The 9,843-nt window shown below is 43.7% G+C and overlaps 1 protein-coding gene across 3 annotated transcripts in view; it reads left to right on the top strand.

Moving 5' to 3' along the window:
* The first annotated feature begins 386 nt into the window (after positions 1 to 386).
* PRG4 (proteoglycan 4) overlaps positions 387 to 9,843 on the top strand; it is a 71,160-nt gene continuing 61,703 nt past the window's right edge. For all 3 annotated transcript variants that reach the window (XM_067467609.1, XM_067467608.1, XM_067467607.1), the window contains exon 1: positions 387 to 599. The gene's annotated coding sequence lies outside the window, so the exon portion shown is untranslated. The remainder of the gene's footprint in view (positions 600 to 9,843) is intronic.

Genomic DNA, 9,843 nt, shown 5'->3' with positions numbered 1-9,843 from the left:
AATTTAAATAATCAAGGAAAGTTTATTGATTGAAAACAGGAAAGTAAGTGCAGTTCAATATCTTGGCTGTTACAGAAAGTCTTTTGTCTTGAAAGCGTAGCTTTGTTTGTTACAAATAGAGAAGTCTTCTCTTCACCAACAAGAAAACTTAACAGGAACTGAATCTCTGTCAGGATTTCTTCTGTAGCTCAGATACACTAACCTAGTCCTATCTAGCTACAACCCAGCTATATCCCTAATAGCTGTTCAGTTTGCTTCAGCTAACTTGCTGGCAAACCACTGGCAAACTTTGCCCTCTCCTAACTCCTAAACCACAAACTTCTAAAACACCCTTCTTCTTCAAACTCTCAACTTCAACTCCCTCTTTCTGACTTAAAAGGCTCTTTTTCCCTCCAAGCCTCTCTAAACTCCGCCCCCTTTTCTAAACCAATCCTGGTCGATCTCTGCTGACTCAGGCCTAAGACACTCCCCCTCTCTAAACTCTCTCTAAGATGGTGCCTTCCCTGATCTAAAATGGCTACTGCTGCTTCGCCAGGCCCACCTAAGCTGCAAACTAGCTGGCAGACTTACTCTAGGCCCTGCAATCCTGGCTGAAAAAGGTAAGGGACCTTTACAAGGCACACAGAGGCTTTTGTTTGGTAAGAACAAAGAAAGATGTTTATGTATTTACTTAGAACAGGCACAGAAGCATAATGGTTGCAGTAATACTTGTACAAAGCGTTATGGTTTCAGAAGTAGCTCAGTGCTTGAATTACAGGTTCCAGTCAAAACCTAAGAAACTTTTAGTCTTCAACAGGCCCGTAGCCAGGATTTAGGTTTTTTTTTGGGGGGGGGGGGTGAGTCTGAGTGAAAGAGGGTCTACCCTAGCAAACCTTTTGTATCGTTACCCCAATACCTCCATGCATATGGGATATATTGAGCATGGTGATCAGATCATGATATGAATAAACATAACAGTTTAAATAATGCACCAGTAAGGCCTTCTCGCGGACCATCATGGGAATTTGGGGGGGGGGGCTGAAGCCCCCTAAGCGCCCCCCCCCCCCCCGGCTACACACCTGGCCTCCTGGCAAAGACCCCTAAATTTTGCTTGATAACAACATTACAAGTAAACTAGCATTTCAGCTGTAACATGTTGCTCTAACTACATTCCCAGCAGGGTGTTTACACACATCTAATCTGATTTCTTTTAGATTAGAATTTAAGGATGTAATCTAAAGATGTAATTCATATATAACATAGTTTCAGTTTTATTTAAGTTATTATTTTAAATAATGGTATTTGGGGGAGGAAGTATTTAAGAACGGCATGTCTGTGTGAAGAATCAGATGGTTCTTTGATTTCCTAGATAATCTGTCAGAGTGATTAATTCAGCAGGTGGCATTAGGATTTAGAACATCCTGTTGGACCACACCCTTTTAGAGATGTGATTTCAAGCTACCGACCAATGACCACATAGTGCTGGAAAATTTTTAGGCACTTTTTTGAAAGGACTCACAATCTGTGTCTCTTATTTTGCTTCTGAATGTAAAATAAACATCTCAAAGTAGATCTGGATGGCAGCTAAAACCCTTCCAAAGTGTTTAATCTTAATTTTAGTAAAAAAAAATTACAAGTCTAGACAACATTGATCATTTTACATAAAGCAACAAATAAAATCATGTAATATATCTTGTATTCATAAGACCTGTAGATTCATTTTTCCACCTCCGACAATATATGACCTCTCTAGACATTTTCTATATCTTTCAGCATTACTCTACTGTAGAGCTTTCCAAACTGTGTGTTGAGACTCATTAGTGTGCCAGCTGCAATGGGTAGGTGTACTGCTTGAATGTAAAGAGAAGCCTATCATTCTGTATGAAATAAGCAGTAAATCATATATTTTTTAAAAATATAAACATGTTTTCATGAAATAGGTTCTGTCTCCATACATTTCATTATTATATAAATGTCCATATATCTCCTAAGAGGTTGATTTATGTGCAGGTTTTGTAGGTGCAGGTTCTTACCTACAAAGCCCTGAAAGGTTTGGGACCCGCCTACCTGCGTGACCGCATTTCTGTGTACACGATCTCTTTGATCTTCTGGAGAGGCCCTGCTCACGCTCCCACCTCCATCGCAGGTGTGATTGGTGGGGACGAGGGAGAGGGCCTTCTCGGTGGTGGCCCATCGACTCTAGCACTCACTTCCCAAGGACATCAGACATGCCTCAACTCTGGCAGTCTTTAGGAGCCTGAAAACGTAGTTGTTCCAGTGTGCCTTCCCAGAATAAGGAAAACTCTCAGCAATATTCTCTCTACATGCATTTTATCACTGATTTAGGATTGCCTGCGTGCCCCCATCTCTCTCTGAAAACTCTATCCCAGTTATATCCTACCTTGTTCATTAGGCCTGGGTAACAACGCAAAAAATTGTTTCTAAAATCGATTTGTATTTGGGGGGTTTTTGCGTTTCGATATTTAAAATAATTACAAAACTTTCCTTTAAAAAAGTTCAGTATTTACGAAATTTCGTTAATATTAACGAATCGATTCGTTAAGATGGCGGACCCCCCGCGCATGCGCAAATCACCTCTGAAACTTCGTTATGAAGATGGGGGTCGATTCGTTAAGGTGGCAACGAATCGATTCGTTAAAAAAGAAATATTTATCAGAAATATTTAAAAATGGAAAATTAACAATGCTTGCTCTGTTGTGGAGCGAACACAGCCACAGGACAGGGACAAACTCACACACACAGGCACACAAGGGTCTTTTCTTTTTTTAGAATATTTTTTGAATTTTTTTAAGAATAAAAGAAAGATATTTTTCAGAAATATTTAAAAATGCTTGCCCTGTTGTGGAGCAAACGGCAAAGCCTCCCCGCTGCTCCCAGCCCAGGGAATGAATGAATGCAAGCAATGAATGAATGCAAGCCAAGCCTCCCTCCCGAACCTCCCGTCTCCTCGCCTTCCCCAGCAATGAGCAATGCGGCCACGCGGAGCCGCTTTTAAAGGGCAGCCCGCCCAATCACAATCAGCCACGGTGCTTGGGAGCGCAGGATTGGCTCCCAGCGCACCCAGCATCCTCCATCCCTAAAACGTCATTTCCGAAATGGGCGGAAGCCCGTAAAAAAATGGAGGATGCCGTTTTGATATTTAAAAACACTTCCGGGTTTGAAAATATGTTTTGTAATCGTTTTGTAATTGCTAAAAATAAAGAATATTTAACAAATTACAAAATTAACGAACGAAACCACCCAGGCCTATTGTTCATGCCCAGCATTATTTTTTAAATTTTAAATCATTACATTTGGCCCAGCCATAGATTTTTAAATGCTTGTGTTACTGTTATTGTTTATTTTCTGTTATGAGATTTATTTTAACTGTCTTGTATTGACTGTTGTGTATCACCAACATCAAATGTTTGGAAAGTTCTCTTCTGTGGTGTACTTGGGCCTAAAATATATAAAATAAATAGGGTTCTCAATTTCACATATCCAAGCGAAGGTTGAGAATGTATGCCTAAAGAGAATATATTTTGTATTATATTCTTTGACATTAATTCAAGATTTGTTTTCATATCAACTTCTGCAGAAACAAAGAAATAAAAAGACATGCTTTAAAAATTGCAATCATGTTAAATTACTCCTATAATTCTTACCATTTTGAACCACTTTGGTGGGTATTCTATTGGAAACTTCTTTCTGGAATAATTTAAAATAAGATAGCTTTGTAATGTCTGTATCCATTAAAAAGATGCTGTTAGTATACAGAGGAGCCAGGAAAGTGAGTGATGTTTTTGGGACCAATGCACATTTGTCCCATTGTCACTGGGATATCACCTAGGACTTTCTAAAGTGTATCCGACACTCTTCACAATTCACTAACAGAGTTTCTTAGAGTATCTACTATGTACCTACATAGTAAAGCTGTATAACACACACTTTGATCAAGGATTCTGGCCAACACATTATAATAATATTCACCCAGAATATTCATTTCAGCAAAACAACAAAATTACCAACAACAAAGATTTCTCTTGATTGGTGCCTTGTTGGTCATTATTAGCGTGAGAAGATTAGGTCTATCTGCTTTGACACAAGAAATGCAAGGGCAAATTGGAAGTCACAAATCCAAATTTTAAAACTTAGGGAAATAATATGGAAGGCAAAGTCATAGTAAGGAAGGGGAATAACAAAGGATATTGCCTCATTTATTGGACAAGATTACATGCTAAACATATAAAGCAGCAGTTCTCAACCTGGGGGTCATGACCCCCAGGGGGGTTGTTGGGCCATTTTTGGGAGGTCGTGAAGCCACCTTGGTTGCCCCCCCTCCAAAATGACTGCTGACCCCCTGTGCCAGCCATACAACTAGACACTCCTGGTTGGCTCCTCCTCCTGCTCTTCCCAAAGGGCTGTGGGGAAGCAGGAGGAGGAGTTTGGAAGCAAAAGTGCACGTGGGAAGAAGACTGGACTGCAGGGTGGCAATGGCTCCCCAGACATCCAGGCCACACGTGGCCTGGCCATTTGGCGAGCCTTGGCCACCTGGCCCTTGCCCACTTCTGAGCTCAGAAGGGAGCGAGGGCTGGGCGGAGAGCTCCCCACATGCCCTGGCCCTTTTGGGGAGCTTTTGTCTCCCAGCCCTAGTTCCCTTCTGAGCCCAGAAGTGGGCAAGGGCCAGGCAGAGAGCTCCCCATGTGGTCTGGCCATTTGGGGAGCTTTTCAGCCTGGTCTTTGCCCTTTCTGAACTCAGAAGGGAGCGAGGGCCGGGCAGAGGACTCCCGAGTGGCCTAGCCGTTAGGGGAGCCTTTGCTGACTAGCTCTTGCCCCCTTCCAAGCTCAGAAGGGAGCAAGGGTTGGGCGGACATCTCCCCGCGTAGTCTGGCCATTTGGGCAGCTTTTGCTGTTAGTATACAGTAGTTCCATTCCGATAGATTACAATCTGTACAGAAAGTTCTGGTCACTTCAAGACTATTTTAGGAATCCTGTGCAATGTTATGAAAAAGTTTCATGGAAAACATTTCCAAGCTCAGAAGGCAGTGAGGGCCAGGTGGAGGGCTCCCAAGTGGCCTGGCCCTTTTGGGGAGCCTTTGCCGCCTGGCCCTCATCCCCCTTCCAAGCTCAGAAGGGAGTGAGGGCCGGGCAGAGGGCTCCCTGCATGGCCTGCCTGTTTGGGGAGTCTTTGCTGCCTGGCCCTCATCCCCCTTCCAAGCTCAGAAGGGAGTGAGGGCCGGGCAGAGGGCTCCCTGCGTGCCCTGCCTGTTTGGGGAGTCTTTGCCACCCGGCCCTCACCCCCTTCCAAGTTCAGAAGAGAGCGAGGGATGGGCAGAGGGCTCCCCGTGTGGCCTGGCCATTTGGGGAGCCTTTGCTGCCCAGCCCTCACCCCCTTCCGATCTCAGAAGGGAGTGAGGGCCGGGCGGAGGGCTCCCTGCGTGGCCGGCCTGTTTGGGGAGTCTTTGCCACCCGGCCCTCACCCCCTTCCAAGTTCAGAAGAGAGCAAGGGACGGGCAGAGGATTCCCCACATGGTGTGGCCATTCATGGAGCCTTTGGCGCCCGGCCCTCACCCCCTATCAACTCATCATCATCGCTGGAGGTCAGTTTCTCTGTTTGTGGGTGAACTACAACTCCCAGAAAGAAAGGTCAGTTCCCCCCAAAGCCATCCAGCAATCAAGTGTCGGCATATCAGGTAAGTGTGCCAAGCTTGGTCCAGATCCATTGGTGTTTGGGTTCACAGTGCTGTCTGGATGTAGCTCAACTACAACTCCCCCAAATCAAGATGAATTTCCCCTAAAAGACCTCCAGTATTTTTTGCTAGCCATGGGGGCTCTGTGTGCCAAGTTAGAGTACAACATCATATTGTACGTCATTCCTGTCCACCTCTCAGGGATATAGTGATTCAAGACATATTATTTACAACATGCAGTACCCAGCATGTGACTCAAAAACCAACACCATATTACCTCCTATAACATGTTGGTCATTTCCCTACCCTCACCCCTCAAAGCCTGCCAAAGGAAGGGTGTTTGTTTCTCACTCTTCGGGGAATGCTTATTCATCTCAATGAGAACTCTGGGAGAGGAGCTGTTAAAGCACATTAACATGAGATGAAAGAAAACAGCCAAACATTTGCTAAGCATTTGCTATGCACTCACTGCAGTCTTCTTTCCTTCAGATTCATGCTGTGCCTTTACGCATCATGTTCCATTCCACTTGTTCTTTAAAATGCAAAAATAAAGGCTTATGTGGCATGGTGGTGTGGGATAAGTTATCCCTAATGAGAAGTCTTGTTCTTGAACCCCTCTCATCCCCTAAATCTGATGTGTTTGTGTAGGACTCTGTCTCTCTTCTCTAGAACTGGTCATTGACCATAATAAAGTGAACTTGAACTTTAAGTCAAATTAAGACCCCACATTTTAGTCAAATTAAGACCTTCCCATAGTTTAAAAAATGGAAGGGCAATGTACAACAGTTGCACTTCCCTTTCTCTATTTTTTCCTGGTGTTTTGTCAGTCTTTTGCAATCAATCTTTGCCAGACTTTGTTGCTAAGTCTTAACCGAAATGTAAATATTTCATCCAGCTATTAGGAACCCCCGGTGGCACAGTGGGTTAAAACCTTGTGCTGGCAGAACTGAATATCGACAGGTCACAGGTTTGAATCCAGGGAGAGCGCGGATGAGCTCCCTCTGTCAGCTCTGGCTCCCCATGCAGGGGCATGAGAGAAGCCTCCTGCAAGGATGGAAAAACATCAAAAACATCCAAGCATCCCCTGGGCAACATCCTTGCAGACAGCCAATTTGCTCACACCAGAAGCAACTTGCAGTTTCTCAAGAAATGTACCAGTAAGGCCTTCTTAGGACAAAGACTCATACATGCTCATACATGCTACTGTTGCACACCAAGTCTGGGGTTGGCATCTTTGAACCTGTAAACACACCAGTGTTCTTTAATAAGCAAAGCAGTTTATTGAAGATTAATATCGCAATAGTCAAAAAAGGTCAAAAGCATTCAAACAAGGAATAAGGAAATGTCCACAGATTAATCAATAGAGCAATGTCATGATATCCAGTCAAAACCCAAGTCAGGAAACAGAATAGTCCCAAAATCCAATAAACAAGTCCACAGGAGTAAAGTCTTTCAGTTCCAGAAGGTTGTAAAGACCAAAGTCCCTTGAAGAAACAGGAGCAAACTTGAAGCAAAATAATCCAAATGGAGGAGCTTGAAACCAAGACTAACAGCTTACAAAAATCTCTGCATGAACATGAATTCAAGGCAGGATTATACATGAATCTCAATATGAACAGGAAGGCATGGATCAGGCATAAAAACCAAACATTGGACTCACTGAAGTGTATAGATTCACAAGCCCTATATTCACTCAGAAAGCCATAGCAGAAGCATTCCGTTTCTCTTGGGAAACCTCTCCCTGACCCCTCTTCTCTCTCAATCTTGCTGAGCTCCTTCTCCCTAAATCCAGATGGCAATCCTGATAAATTTGGCCTTTGCGATCATAGAATCATAGAATCATAGTGTTGAAAGAGACTTCATGGGCCATCCAGTCCAACCCCCTGCCAAGAAGCAGGAATATTGCATTCAAAGCACCCCTGACAGATTGCCATACAGCCTATGTTTAAAAGTTTCCAAAAAAAGGAGCCTCCAACACATTCCAGGACAGAGAGTTCCATGGCTGAATGGCTCTCACACAGGAAGTTCTTCCTAATGTTCAGATGGAATCTCCTTTTTTGTAGTTTGAAGCCATTGTTCCACATCCTAGTCTCCAGGGCAGTAGAAAACAAGCTTGCTCCCTCCTTCCTATGACTTCCTCTCACGTATTTATACATGGCTATAATGTCTCCTCTCAACCTTCTCTTCTTCAGGCTAAACATGTCCAGCTCTTTAAGCCACTCCTCATAGGGCTTGTTCTCCAGATCATTGATCATTTTATTCGCCGTCCTCTGGACACAATCCAGCTTGTCAATATGTCTCTTCAATTGTAGTGCCCAGAATTGGACACAGTATTCCAGATGTGGTCTGACCAAGGCAGAATAAAGGGGTAGCATGACTTCCCTGGATCTAGACACTATACTCCTATTGATGTAGGCCAAAATCCCATTGGCTTTTTTGCCACCGCATCACATTGTTGGCTCATGTTTAACTTGTTGTCCACAAAGACCCCAAGATCTTTTTCACACATTCTGCTCTCGAGCCAGGTGTCCCCCATTCTGTATCTTTGCATTTCATTTTTTCTGCCTAAGTGGAGTATCTTGCATTTGTCACTGTTAAACTTCATTTTGTTAGTTTTGGCCCATCAAGATCGTTTTGAATCCTGCTCCTGTCCTCTGGAGTATTGGCTATCCCTCCCAATTGGGTGTCATCTGCAAACTTGATGACCATGCTTTCTAAGCCTTCGTCTAAGTCATTAATAAAGATGTTTAACAGGACTGGGCCCAGGACAGAACCTTGAGGCACTCTGCTTGTCACTTCTTTCCAGGATGAAGAGGAAGAATTGATGAGCACCAAATAATGCATCAAACAATGCCTCCCTCGGTTAGGCAATTAGTACATTCCTTTCGTTATCTCTCTCTAACCTTGACTGTCCGACCTCAGCCTGCACCGAGGCATCTTTGCCTTGTGAACCAGCTATCCCAGAATCTTCAGTCTCACTCTGGCTAACTGTGTTCTCTTGATCATCATCTCCATTCACAAACCCCTGAGTGTCAGCAGAAACCTGATCATTTAACTCAGGCATTGGAACCTCTGCAGGTTCATGATCATTCTCCTTTGAATCCTGTGGCAAAGAAACAATCACAGGCTGAGCCCCTACAGTTACATCTCTTGGGGAATGTTTCATCTCATTAGCACTAGTTATCTCAAATTCTTGAGACTACAGATGCTCTGCGTCTAAGCCTTACCGCTTCATCACATGAAAAGAAGGAAGCATCCTGGCATGTTGCCAGGACACTTATTCCATGGAGCCTGCCAGATGCCATCAGATGATGTAAGTCAACTTCTGGAGGGACTCTATAGAGGAAGCATCCTGGCAGTGTACTAGGACGCTTCCCTTGGAACATGGGAGGAACCATGTGTTCCATAGAGAAGAATAGGGGAAAAGCCAATGCTTCCCCCCGTGGGATGAGGTAAGGAGTGCAGCGAGTAATGTGGGTGTGATGAGGCCCTTTGAGAAAGGGGTAACATGCAATACCACATCAGAGTAAAAATAAAAACCCACTAATTTCTGCTCCCAAGTGTTTAACCCAGGGGTCCTCAAACTAAGGCTCGGGGGCCAGATGCGGCCCTCCAAGGTCATTTACCCGACCCTCGCTCAGTGTCAACCTAAGTTTGAAATGATTTGAAAGCACACAACAACAACAACAACAACAATCCTATCTCATCAGCCAAAAGCAGGCCCACACTTCCCATTGAAATACGAATAAGTTTATATTTATTAAAATTGTTTTTCATTTTAATTATTGTATTGTTTTTAAGAGTTTTTTGCACTACAAATAAGATATGTGCAGTGTGCATTCATTCATGCTTTTTTCAAATTATAATCTGGCCCTCCAACAGTTTGAGGGACTGTGACTCGGCCCTCTGTTTAAAAAGTTTGTGGACCCCTGGTTTAACCTCTACATGTTTCCTTTCTCTATGCCCCAAAATTACCAAACTAACCTGTGGCAAAATGGGGCATCACAGGCTAGAATGCTGGAAGTGCTGGTCTCAGTTGGAAACACAGCCTGTTGGACTCAGGCTAGAGTAGTGAAGAACAGGGTTGGGATTTTAAGGGGTATTGGACCTTTTGTGCAGGTCTGATCATAGAATTGTTGGTGGCAGGTTATATTAAATATTTAAGGAAAGGAAG

This window comes from Anolis sagrei, chromosome 4, assembly GCF_037176765.1.
Source record: "Anolis sagrei isolate rAnoSag1 chromosome 4, rAnoSag1.mat, whole genome shotgun sequence".
Lineage (NCBI taxonomy): Eukaryota > Metazoa > Chordata > Lepidosauria > Squamata > Dactyloidae > Anolis > Anolis sagrei.
Note: the sequence above shows the minus strand (reverse complement) of the source record. Positions and strands in the feature narration are given on the sequence as shown.